The 13220-nt window shown below is 38.2% G+C and overlaps 1 protein-coding gene across 1 annotated transcript in view; it reads left to right on the top strand.

Annotated features, from left to right (window-relative positions):
• The window catches only part of LOC139729007 (calcium-activated potassium channel subunit alpha-1-like), a 28980-nt gene that overhangs the window by 14856 nt on the left and 904 nt on the right, over nucleotides 1–13220 (top strand). The gene's annotated exons all lie outside the window — the stretch shown is intronic.

The following is a 13220-nucleotide window of genomic DNA, read 5'->3' as shown; positions in this document are numbered from 1 at the left end:
AGAATAAGAAAAGGCGTCTAGGACTTGAAGGACATTTGCCTCAAATGTGTTTGTGATGTGGCTCTACCAACTTTTATAGAGCCTTGCAGCTCTGACCATTGTCCTTTGGATGCTGCGACTTTGGAGGGATAAATCCATGAATCCTTGAGCGGAATTGAGGAGTACAACGATGAAATCCTCTTTGCGATTTGGCTGCGGTGATTAGACCCCTTGGCATACCATTTGCTTTTTATTTAAAAAAATAAATGCCCTCTGTACAGTACCACCTAAGTCAGGGTAAGTTGGGAGAGGTGTTGTGAGTGTGCACGGCAAAAGGAGAGACGGTCATGGTATGAAAAAAAAATCCAGTTCAGAATGGTCAGTGAAGCATTTTCAGAATAATGACTTTACCAGTTAAAACTGATTCTTTCTCCCTTCATTTCTCATCCTCTTGTGTTAGATGGTAGATAACCTATTGAGGAAGTGACGGAAGAAAATCCCAAAATGACTACAAGATTTATTCCATTGCATGCCCGCATTGAAAGTGCTTTCAGGCAACAGGTTACTGGAGTAGTGGAATGGGGGGGGGGGGGGGGGGGGGAGGGGGATGGGAGTCGCCTTTGCTGACTTTTTATCCATTTTCCTTTGTAATCCAACATGGGGAATGGACATATACATGCACCAAAGCAGCCATGCAGGGTGTACTGTAAAACATGATATATTCGCGGCACTAAATTTTCGCGAATTGGAGCCGATGGCCTTTTTCTTGGCAAGAAATTTTCGCGAAATGCCTCTTGCGTTCAATGCATATAGTGTAGATAAGAAATTTCGCGTGCATTTTAATTTCGCGAATCTTGGCGCTCGCGAAATTCGCGCAATTAAAATGCACGCGAACATTTCTCATTTTACAGTATCTCAGACCATATTATATTTTCAGTATTACATTGTACAATAAGTTCCTTTTTATTTTGATTCCCTGAAGATGTCTGTAAATTGCTATTTTTTTTTTTTTTTAGGTTTGAGAGAATTCTTTCCTTCTATAAAAATCATAAATGCTTACTGTCTGAAACAGTGGACATACAGTGATGAAGCTTCTGATGTTGAATAAATTGTTCGAACTGCTGACTATAAAACTATTTAAGATCTTGAGCTAGATAAGACGGGACACTGGGGTTTTGTGTGGTGTGTGTGTGTGTGTGTGTGTGTGTGTGTGTGTGTGTGTGTGTGTGTTTGGTGCTGACCCTTTCAAGTTTTGCCTCTTTAACAAAGTGCTGTTCAGTATGCTCGGAAGTTGTATGATTTGATAAGTGCTGCATTATATAGAGAGCTATTATGCATTCAGATTTCGACAACGAAACATGATTCTTAACAACCTCATGCAATAGCTGCCAAGTCTGCCTGATTCTGCAGGAGGTTCCCAGAAAACCGAAATATCTCTTATCTCGTTTTTAACTTCGGTTATAATTTTGGCCTATTGAGTTGCCTATATGTACACTGTAATACACAAATATCTTCTTGACTGCTCTTTGGAACCGTCCTGATTTCGATTAGGAAATGTTGGCAGCCCTGACCAGCACCTTGTAAAACTGTTATGCAATACTCGTTTTGTTTTGTGTGTGTAAACTCTATGTATGTATGTATGTATGTATGTGTGGGTCAGTGTGTTTTTTTGTTTGTGTACCAATGTGTGTATGTTGTATGCTTAACCCGAAATGTATACACAGTTGCAATTCAGGCCCACATTGTGCTGTTAAGCTGGTGTGAAGTTGTTGGTATTCTAGCTGCTTCTGGGTTTTTTAGCAGGTAGCCTGTGCTGCAAATGAAATATGCATCATACGACAAATGCATTGTAATATGAATTTCAGTGCTGAAATTGATATGACCTACATGTAGGGGCAGTTGAGATAGAAAAGGGATGTTGAAATGGCATCCTACCCAGCAGAAAAAAAAAACACAGTAAATTAGCTGTTGGTCCATTTGAGCTGGTCTTAGGCTTGGGGTATACATTACCTGACCCTGACTCCCCACTCTCTGCAAAGCTGTAGTGTCCATTGCCGGAGATGATGCGACTATTAAACTGATCTCTATATTTTCATGCTTGTAATTTATATTATATGCATGTGTGTATGTGTGCGTGTGTTGTGTAAAATGAGATTGAAATTTACCATAATAATTGATGATCATTTCTATCAGCAGTGTGTAATCTACACAACTGCACTTGTTGGCATTCATGCTACGGCTTGTGGGAACCTGATGGATAAATTGAATGTAAACTCTATTGCCCAAATTCACGAAGGTGGTACAATTGAAACCATGGTTTAAACCATGGACAAAGACTATAGTTTTTTATAGGGGCCAAGTGTCGCACGGCCTGTTTCGTTATAAAATCAGTCATTTCGTTGACAAAATGTTCATTTCGTTACGAAATGTTAACATTCCGTCAACGAAATGATCATTTCGTTAGCGAAATGGTCATTTTGTCGACGAAATTACTGATTTCGTAACGACATAGGCCATGCGACACTTAGCGCCCCATAAAAAACTATGGTCTTTGTCCATGGTTTAAACCATGGTTTCAATTGTACCACCTTCGTGAATTCGGGCCTATGGATATTTCTGAATCTCAGCGGGGAAGGGTTAAGGCCAGAACAGCTTTTGTACATTGTACTTACTTGTAGGACTGAAATCAATGGACAGGTGACAATAGCCTATATTGGCCAGTATTGAATGTAGAGTCTGTAATGCATTGCTCAATGACAGTAGCTCTGTGTAGTGTACTGTATCTCATATTGCTTGAACTGCATATCACACAGAGCAGACTGAGTAATTACGGTTTAATCAGTTTTAAAACTCGTCTACAGTACAATGTGTAAGTTTGCTCATGCTTTTGTGAGTACCGGTACTACTGAGTTTATGTATTGTACATTAGAAGCATGGTGGAGCAATTGCCCTTTTGCGTAAAGTACGAGAAATGTGTAGGTTTTTATGCGTGCAAGTGCCACACAGGCTTACCTTGTATTACTTTGTAAGTATTTTGTATGAACACTTTTAGTGCAGATTGTATTGAAATGACTTATAAAAATGGAGAAATAATTTTGTTTGGAGCACAGAAGTAACAAACTCTGAGTGCAACTGGTAGCTCATGTTTATAAAGTAGAGACAATCAGATGAAATGGTTGCTTACATTCATTTTTTAAATTTTTGCAAATTCTGAGTTTAGCATACATGAAAATACATGTTTATCTTTTATAATGGGAAAACATGTCATCATATTTCGTAGTACAGAGTAAAATAGTGTATGTTACTAGTTGAACGACAATGTTGTGCATTTTTATAATAGAGAACAGTATTGACTCTCATGTGTTGTAGTTTCTTGTAATGTGATCGTCACTGGGGTGATAAGACCTTGTATCTGCAATTTTGTTGAAAATTAGTTTTTTGGATTAATGGTCAAATAATGGGTTAAGTGATGTCCTGTCCAAATCCCAACTGTCTTACTCCAAAAATGAAGCCACCACGGCATGTCAAAGGAAAGGCTATCCCATTCGCCACAATGCTTTGGCCGCCATGTTTTTTGGCTCTCCTGAACATTTGACATTTTGTAGATACGAAGTCTTATCTCCCCAGCGACGATATGCTGGTGAATTACACGTTGTATTGCAGCATTTTGCATATCCATTGCTTTTTGTATGATATTCATTGGATTTGATAATTTATGAGTGAAAAAGAAGTAAATGGAGGCATGTACAGTGTAGGAAAGGTGAACAGCAAGTGTTTGAAGTGATCAGTTTGACATATTTTAATGATAGTAATAGAATTATTAAAATGTTACACAGTATACTGTATTTGTTTAGTATACCAATATTTTGAACATGTTTACCTCATAGTAGGTTGTATATTCTCACCTAGATCATTTGTATATGGGTGTGATAATGAACAATTTACTGGGATATCTGATATAGGGATGAGTATTTTCTGATATTCAAGCATCTTAAATATGCATATTTTGGGTATTGTTATTGTTAACTTTCATGTTGCCCACATGCAGTCATGTTAAAGGACAAGTTTACTGTGCATAAAGTTTGAGAGAATGCAGTGGTATTTGTAGAACACACTGAAAGTGTGAGGAAAATCGGACAAAACATTTCTTGATATGAATTTTTGAAGTTTCATTATGTACCACCACTGCTGGACGAGAAGTTTGTGATGTCACATGCGTTCAATGATATACTGTATACGTCGAATATTTCGCGAGGTTTTTATTTTCGCAAATTTCGCGAGTCAGTTGCTATTCGTGAAATTAAAGACACGCAAAAATATTGACTTTGATCCCGATGTGAATGTGACATACGCGTACGTACACTTCTCCGTTCCGTCCAGGACTCCACGATCGCGAATTTAACCACTCGCGAAATCTTCGGGAATACCTGATTCGCGAAATCTTCGGGAATTCCCGATGCGCGAAAATTTAGACTCACGAAATATATGGCGTATACAGTAAAGAAAATATGAAGATGATTCAACATACTGTGTATTGTCACTTTTCTCACATATTAAAAGAGTACTTGAACTGCATCTTTCAGAAGGCAGGGGGAATAATATTAGTTATTACCAATTTGTTGTACATCAGTAACAAGTCGAGGAAAATGAAATTTTGTGGAATGCTCTTTATATTTTCTTATATGATTGTACACATGTGATATTGTAAACTGCAGTAACTTTATCTTCTCATCCAGCAGTGACTACACAGAAACTTTTTAAAAAAATCATAACTTTTGAACAGATTGTCTGATTTTCCTCAAACTGTGTTCTACTGATATTGCTGCATTCACTCAATCCACATGTATATGAAGGTGAACTTGTCCTTTAGAAATACTTCCCCATGTGAAGACCCTATCCTGCCTTTCCCATAGAATCATTTCATCAGCTAAATAGGCCAGTGTTCGTCCTTGAGCTACAGTTTGTACTTCATTTATCAAGCAAGTAATCAGCTGGTGTTTTTTTTTTTCTATCCCTCCCAATATGGTTATGAAGTAAACCACATTTGTGTAATATCTGTATGTTTGACCCCAAAACCCTCCCTGCTGTTTATTTTTGTCTTGGCACAAGGTGTAACTTGTATTCTGTAAAGCATGTTTTAAGTTAAATACATGTATTTTAATAATAGTGCCACAGTCTTATTTATTGCTACACATACAATATGTATAATACAAGTATACATAAATTTATATGTACAATGTATTTTGTGATGTTAGTGGAAATCATAATGTGTAGGCAGAACTACGTATAGGCCTAATCCCCACTGTTTAAACACAAACAATAAGTAAAAAGTCTGAAACCTGTTGATGACAACACAATTTGATGACTATTGGTCTGTATCCTGTGTTACACGTTTTGTTTGTTTTGATTTCTTTTGCACTTTGTTTTGTTTTCTGTTTCCTATAATCAGATCATAAACAATGCATACTGTACTTCTGTGTCACTTTATCCTTATTTATAAATATTGTGCATTTGTTATTGCAGGGCTGATATACACATGAGATATTTTGGAGAGCAAATATAAAAACAGATTTTACAAAACAAATTTTATATGGCATTTATGTACCTTACTGTACCAATTTATGTGGTTTTCATCCCAACCAACTTTTTAAACCAAAGTTCATATTTGATTGTACCGGACAAGAGAACCAAGGCACTACAAACTCACTTTACCTGTGTACTTGGGGCAACTGAAACTCACTGTTTTACAAGCAAAATGAACAATATTGTCTAACTGCTCCCCCCGCCTGTCTGGGGAAATGGGGAAAATATTTTCTGTAATGCCGTGAGGTCTGCTTTGAAAATTGTAGAGTATCTGAAGGTTATACACTGTCTGAATGAGACGTAGCCTACTAGACAAACGAAAATCAATCCTGTACAATTCAATTTTGTCTTTAATAACGAACTTTGGAAATGAAGGTGCGTGAAGTGAGGAAGTTTAAAGCTTAAATGTCAGTGAAGATAATTCATACCACCCACTAATATTGTGTACCGGTAATCTTTTTTTTTTTTCTTTCTTTTTTTTTCGGTGATGTTACCCCATTGAATGTGTTTTGCATACAGTGCTGTATTTAAAGATTCTACTAATCATTTGGTAAGAATGCCCTCTAACAAAAAAGAATAAAGATCAGTAATCTGTTAGAGCAATATAATGGAATTACTGATCCTAAATTCATTATCAAAGATGTATGCATTATTTGTAACATGTCAAATGAAAGTACAGTACGCGCAATAAGAAACGCCTCCGTCAATTTCGTTTTCCAACGAAAGTTCGTTATCGATCGAGTAGCAACGAAATTTGGACGAAATTTGGACGAAATTTCGTTATCGATCCAGTAGCAACGATTCTGACGCTTTGTGGACGCATTTCACGCACGACCGCCCGCTCAATTTCGTTCGGCAAATGCGTTGCTCGTTCGGAAAATGCGTGTTCGGAGCTCGGCAGTTTCGTCCAAATTTCGTTAAAAGCGTCCGTGATCCAAGGCGCACATGGAATACAGTACACACGTGTGTGTGTAGTGGCCACATCCACAGCCGCTAGCCGGCAAGAATCACTGCAAGATTAGACTCAACAAGTACTAGTAGTAGCACAGCGGTCGGGAATGAGAACAGTAGACAGGCGTGGAATTCACCTGATTCACATAATACTATTAAGAATGGTAACATGTATACATACATCGATGCCGTTTTCATTGAAGCAATTTGTAAAAGTTTTAGTTTCCCTTACCCTAGACAGAAAGATCCGTCTGTCCGGAGGACTCTTTTGTATTTTGCCATTAACGCCGTCCTCCGTAGACAGACGGAAGGTTGTAGTACCCATTGCTGTGTGGATGTTCTTAACCACTGTCTCTATGGAAAATTGGGTGAGGTACCTCACCCTTCTCGATTGCGTCTAATTCACGGCACTAGGTCGGCAAATTTAAGCTTGAATAGTTAAATCAACTATTCAAGAATAGACTACACTCACCAGATTAATGAATAATCCAATATTTCGGTCGAATTTTCAACGCAAAACACACATCAACCAGCCCGTCGCGTCGTCACGTTCAAACTGCAGAAACATACAGTATGAATCTATTAGCCAATCACATGCGAGGTAGTTTCTACGTGTTTTTTTTACTTAATAAAGTACCTCGCATGTGATTGGTTTACAGATTCAAAATGGCGACCTACAGCTAGCGAACGGCGATGTTGCGATATGGATAAAATTTCTGCATTATAACCGCGTTACTGTGAGTATTTCGATTGCAAAATGTGAGAAATTAACCCCAAATATTGCTGCATAATGTGTCATGTCATGTCAAACTTGTTTGAATGTAAAAAAGCTGTCTAAAATTTGGTTTATCGTAACGTTTGATCTGTGCGCTACTGCCACACAGGAGCTGGCATCATTGACTTCGGTCTGTATACGGAGGGGATCCGTGAAGCCAGACGCAGTCTCCGCGGAACATTCCCCGACGGACAGATACAGACCGATCTTTCGGTCAACCCTTACCCTAGCTGTAAGTACGGCACCGTTAGCAGATTATTCCCTGCATTAAGTCACCTGATACATCACATGTTGGTATGCGGGCTGCATGTAACCAGGGAATGTGCACGTGTGGGAAAGGCGAGTGCGCCGTATGTGCGTCGCAATTGCCATGGCATGGCTCGCTCGGCTGAACGAAACAGAGATGTACGATATGACAAGACCCAGTATAAGGCCTACTAATTGTTCACGTGTTGTTGTTTTTTTTACAAGCAGAAAATAAACAACTGTTGATCATGAAATAGACTAAATTACCAATCAGAGATCATTCGGGTTCATAGTATTTAAGAGAAATCACGCAATTTTGGCGAGGGTGAACCCACAGGAACCCACAGGAACCTTATCGTAGAATGCCGACCAAAAAGAAAATGGTTTCACTAAAATTGCGTGTACGTAAAATCCATTTGAGTATAGAAAGAAAATTAACCCCCAAAAAGAGGAAAAAAGAAATTAGAAGGATTTGTTCGCCGTTATTTGGTCATTAAATATATTTTCTTTCTTCAGCAATTGCGCGTTACATTGCCCGTTTTTTTATTGAATCAGGGCCCTGTTGCATAAAACCCTTACCGCTGGACTTACCGCTCCTTTCTATGCGGTAAGTCTTAAATCAGCGGTAAATTTTATAATCATTGATGCTGACGGTAGTTACTATTGAAATTCAATGGTAAGTTTTATGCAACGGGCCCCAGAAAAGCAAAAAAAAAATAATAATAATATTCAAAACAAGACAATAAGTTTAATTCTTAGTTTGATATCGTTTATTTCTTTATTGGACAGAGAGATAATTCAGACGGTACGTGGAATTTTCAAAGCGACTAATTCAGACTGATTCTTAGTTTGACTTGGCTCTTTCTTTCTTTCTTTTTTTATTTTATTTTATTTTTTTTTGGGGGGGGGGTTTGAGGTTCATGTTCGTTGTACCCATGCACCCATAAGGTTCATTAGGACGAAAATGAAACATTCAGATACACGCGACTTCCCTACACGAAAAATAGATGTTCGTAAATGTGATAGTCAAATTATGATTCATAATTCGAAAATGCACGAATGTTTGTGATTGGATAGGTGCGTTATTGTCGGATTAGCAAACCTTCGGAGTACTGTAGTATCGAGCCTGTTGTATTCAAGGATAAACGAACTTTTGAAATAATGAATTTTATATTCAGAGTAAGACAATAAGTTTAATTCTTATATACCTGTAGTTTGACATCGTTTATTTCCTAGTTGTGAAGCGGGAAGCGAGAGATAATTCTGAAAAGAAGTATATATACAGTCATGCAGACGGAACGTGAAATATTCAAAGCAGCTATGAGATTAAATCTTAAGTTGTTTATTTGTTTGTTTGATTGCTTGTTTGTTGTTATGCTCAAGCGTTGGTGTAATTATATATACATTTTTTTTTTTTTTTTTTTGGGGGGAGGCATTTTTGTAGTACCCAATGCACGTAAAGTTCGCTGATGCGAAAGTGATAAAATGTTCCGTAACACGCAAATTCCCTACACCTTGTAGATGTTCGTACCTAGTGTGAAAATAAAATGTATTACTATTATTTTGTTTCCCCCATTGTTCGATGGGTATAGCAAACCTTCGGAGTGTCAATCCTTTCGTTTTCGGATAAACGAACTTCCTTAACTCACAACACCATGTTTCAGAGTAACAAACTAGTCATTATTTTATTCGGGCATTGGGAATAGTTCAGGAATAAAATATAGAAGGGAGGAAAATCTTTAAGGCAAGAATTACGATGGATTCTTAGTTTGAAATCATTTATTCATTTCCGTGGTGTTCATTATTCCGAAAAAAAGAAAACGGGTGCGCTATTCCGATGGTTACGGCGTTATTTCGAATCCGAAACATGCATATTCCTTGTGCCTATCCATGTTTGTTGATTCGAAAATGTAATCATGCTGCGGGTAACTGCTATAGGGGGCCATATATTGTTTTATTTCTGTCTATTGTTATATTATTATTATCATTATTATCATTATTATTATTATTATTATTATTATTATTATTATTGTTATTATCATTATTTTTATTATTATTATTATTATCGTCTTTAACATTATTAACCAATGTTTTGATTAACGAGCATTTTGTGGGCTGTTTTTTTTTTTTTTTTTTTTTGGGGGGGGGGGGGGCATTGCCCGATTAGCAAACCTTCGGAGTGTCAATCCTTTTGTTTTCGGACGAACGAACTTCCTTACCTCAGAAGAAGAAATCAGTGTAACAAACTAGTCATTATTTTATTCGGGCATTGGGAATAGTTCAGGAAAGAAATATAGAAGGGAGGAATCCGAAACACGCATATTCCGTGTGCTTATACGTCATGTTTATTGATATGCTGCGGCTAAGGGCCTATTGGAGGTCGTTATACCTTTCGTTTGGTGTACGATTTCTTTCGTTTCATATCACTTTATTTGTTCCTTTCATATTCTGAAATATTTAAAGGTAATCTTTCAATTGCCTCGCACTGTGTATATATACATGCATTTTCGTAACGGCGATTTCGCGCTTTGCTGCAGTATTTCGAAGGGTGTTTCATGCCAGCCGCTTCGGTGTGCTCTGTGGTAATGTTTATGTGGTTGTCAGGGAGGTTGTTGATACTTTGTCTGTTGACATTTATTTTCGTACAGGCATGGGCGGATCCAGGAATTCTGTACAGGAGGGGGGAGGGGCGCAACTAATATTTCTGGTGCCACTTCCGGGTTTCACTTCTATTTTTTTTCCACGATAAATAAAGGGGGCGTGCGCCTCATGCGCCCCCTCTGGATCTGCCACTGTTACGTGTGTATCTCGAGTGATGGTGATCGTGTTTCTAAATGTTTATAAAAAAAAGGACAAAATTATCCGAGTGATGCCTGATGATAGTGCAAGTGATGATAATCAACGATGCTGATGTAAAAGACGGCTTGCTGTGGATGCTGAGCGTACGTGCCCTTCGTTTATTTAAATAAGTTTTCCCTCTTTTACTCTTCTTTCCCCTCCCAAGAATGATAAAAAAGAAAATACCTACACCTCACAACAAAAGGAACCACGTGTGAACAACCATCGTTAAGTTCAATCGAAATGTTCATTATTAGCAAAGAATAAGGGGAAAACACGAGTGACGGAAAATGATAGAAGCGACGAGATTGTCTTCTTGTGTATAATGCGGTCTCTTGGGATTGGAAAAACCCCACCCTCTCCCTTTGTGGAAATTTCCACAAAACCAGGTGCGTGCCAGACCCCAGGTGCCAGACGAAAGAATGCGCGCATTTGGTGTAGTATATCGATCGAAGAACTCGCGGGTGAGTTGAGTTAAAGGAATCATTGCAAAGATGTTCTGATGTTCTGGTTCCCGAACTGTAAAAAGGAATTGATTAATCACTCAAAAATGCAATCACAGATTTATATGAAAAGTCTCATATGCCTAGACAAATTCACTGAGATGTCCTATGTGATGCAGCCACCACCCGATTAAACGGCAAAATCATGACAATAAAATTTCACGCTCATCAAAACTGCCTATTACTTTTCATATGAATTTTGGTTATCAACACTCGTTCGTGGATTTGTTTGTTTGCATGTTTTGTGTGTATTATTCCTCGATCCTGAAAGACGTAATAATTATTCGCATCGAACGTAAACTGTTTACCGTAACTAAGCCTATGGCGCATTCGATCCATTCAACTTGCAGTAACCTTTAAGGCAGTACAACTGTAAGTAGCACATGGTGCATTCTTTTGAACCACGTGTTTCGCATATCGGCACATCCAAACACATTAGCGATCGTCCTTATGGCAAACTTTCCGATTACAGTCAGGGGAGAAGAAATCGTAATACTGTACATGTACTTACGAAAGTGATTATGCTTAAGATCAAATAAAATGAAGAAGTTTGAAAACAACTTGGCAACACTCAATCAAGTTTTGCATTCTCTCACACAAAAGCTCTCTTGAGAAAATGAAAGCATTCCCTCTCCCCTGCTAGATAATGGAAGTTTTCATTACTAGCCCAGCAAGTTTTGGGAGTGTACATGAATGTTTTTAGGATAGAGTCAAAAGGGACCTAAGTTTTCGATCATAGCAGAATCTTCGTCAGAAGCAAAATGGCAAGTAGGCAGAAAAAGCAACCACACACATGTAAAGCGACTTCACACAACAAGAACAGTCAGGAACAGGCAAGGGACAAGGAACAAAGAAAACAAAAGGAGAGGGTAGGATGTCATGGGCAAGGAGCCCAACAGGTAAAGGGAGGGGGATTAGAGCAGGAGGATGGACAGACAAAAGGCAGGGGAAGGTTAGTAATGGTCGTGAGGGCCAGGGGGCAACCATTGAAGGAAAAGGATGAATATGGAGGCAACATCAAACAAGATAAGGAACAACAGAGAGACAAAGAAAGGTAAAGAGTGAAATAGCAACAGCAAAGGGGGGGGGGGTGAGCAAACAGCAAGCCCTAGAAAGGATCTGTACAAGTACCAAGAGGAGGCAACAAAATGAAAGTTAGAGTCAATCAACAAATGCAATTAACCATATCAAAGTATGGTAATATTAATACAGCAATAATGATGATATTGACAAAACAAATTAGAATAATCATTAAAGCACATAAAAAAAGGGGGGACACAAAGTCCATGGGAGAGAAAATGTATACTTGCAAAGCAAGTATCAATAGGCAAATTAAATACGTTTCAAAGAGCTGGTTCATATGAAATCACCTTTGATTTATGATTTTACAAACAAGAATTTTCATCGCTTACTTATTTCTTTTATTACTTTAGTAATGTCATGATATTTCATGATGGTATGTGTTTTGTCTTTACATGGCAAGATAGGGTTTTTTTTTCCATCCAGGGTCAAAAGAAGAAAGTGATAGAAAGATAACTGAAAGGATAGAATGGAACACCTACTCAGCAGGCAACACTAAAACAGCCCCCAGGGCCAGGCCATGTCGTCAGTGTCACTCTCGTCTTAGATCATTACAGGCCTACATTGTACATGTATAGGCTACTCGTTTCGTACTCGTCATCGCCAACGTCATGATGGTCGGTCACACGAAATAAATTGCATCATCATAAGAGCTCTTATATCAACACCACTAGATAGTGTAGATTCATTATCATTATCACTATCATTCCAGTCGATCTCATCCACCGCGAAACCCTCAAAATCCTCAAAATCATCGTGGTTAATACTCTCACAAAACACATCTGTAAACGATTCAGACATCGCAGACCTAGCTACACATCTTGCACACAAAAATGAAATGGAGGTGGAAAACTACGATGAATACACAAAAAATATCGACGATGGCATTTTACCGTAGCAGAAAATACACAGAGTATCTTGCACCGGGAAAAAAAATGGATGTGGAAAACTACGATGAGGAAAACTAGGGTGAAAACCCGATGCGTGAAGACGAACGATGAAGACACTTGGTACGGTAAAAATACTTACACGGAAACAAACGAGTGGGTACGATATTCTCGCACACACGAAGATAATCGACACATCGTTCAATCGAAAAACTCAACAAACACTCGAACAAAAACTCACCCCAAATTGTGGCAAACACGGTAATCACTTAATAAAAATGAGAAAAAATACTCTCTAAAGTATGATTGTACTCTGAAAAGAAAGGGATACAATGATACGAAAGCAAAAGAGAGAAAATGAGAGAAATGGACGGGAAA

Source organism: Diadema antillarum, unplaced genomic scaffold, assembly GCF_040938485.1.
Source record: "Diadema antillarum isolate AM-2024a unplaced genomic scaffold, OU_Dant_1.0 seq00000214_RagTag, whole genome shotgun sequence".
Lineage (NCBI taxonomy): Eukaryota > Metazoa > Echinodermata > Echinoidea > Diadematoida > Diadematidae > Diadema > Diadema antillarum.
Note: the sequence above shows the minus strand (reverse complement) of the source record. Positions and strands in the feature narration are given on the sequence as shown.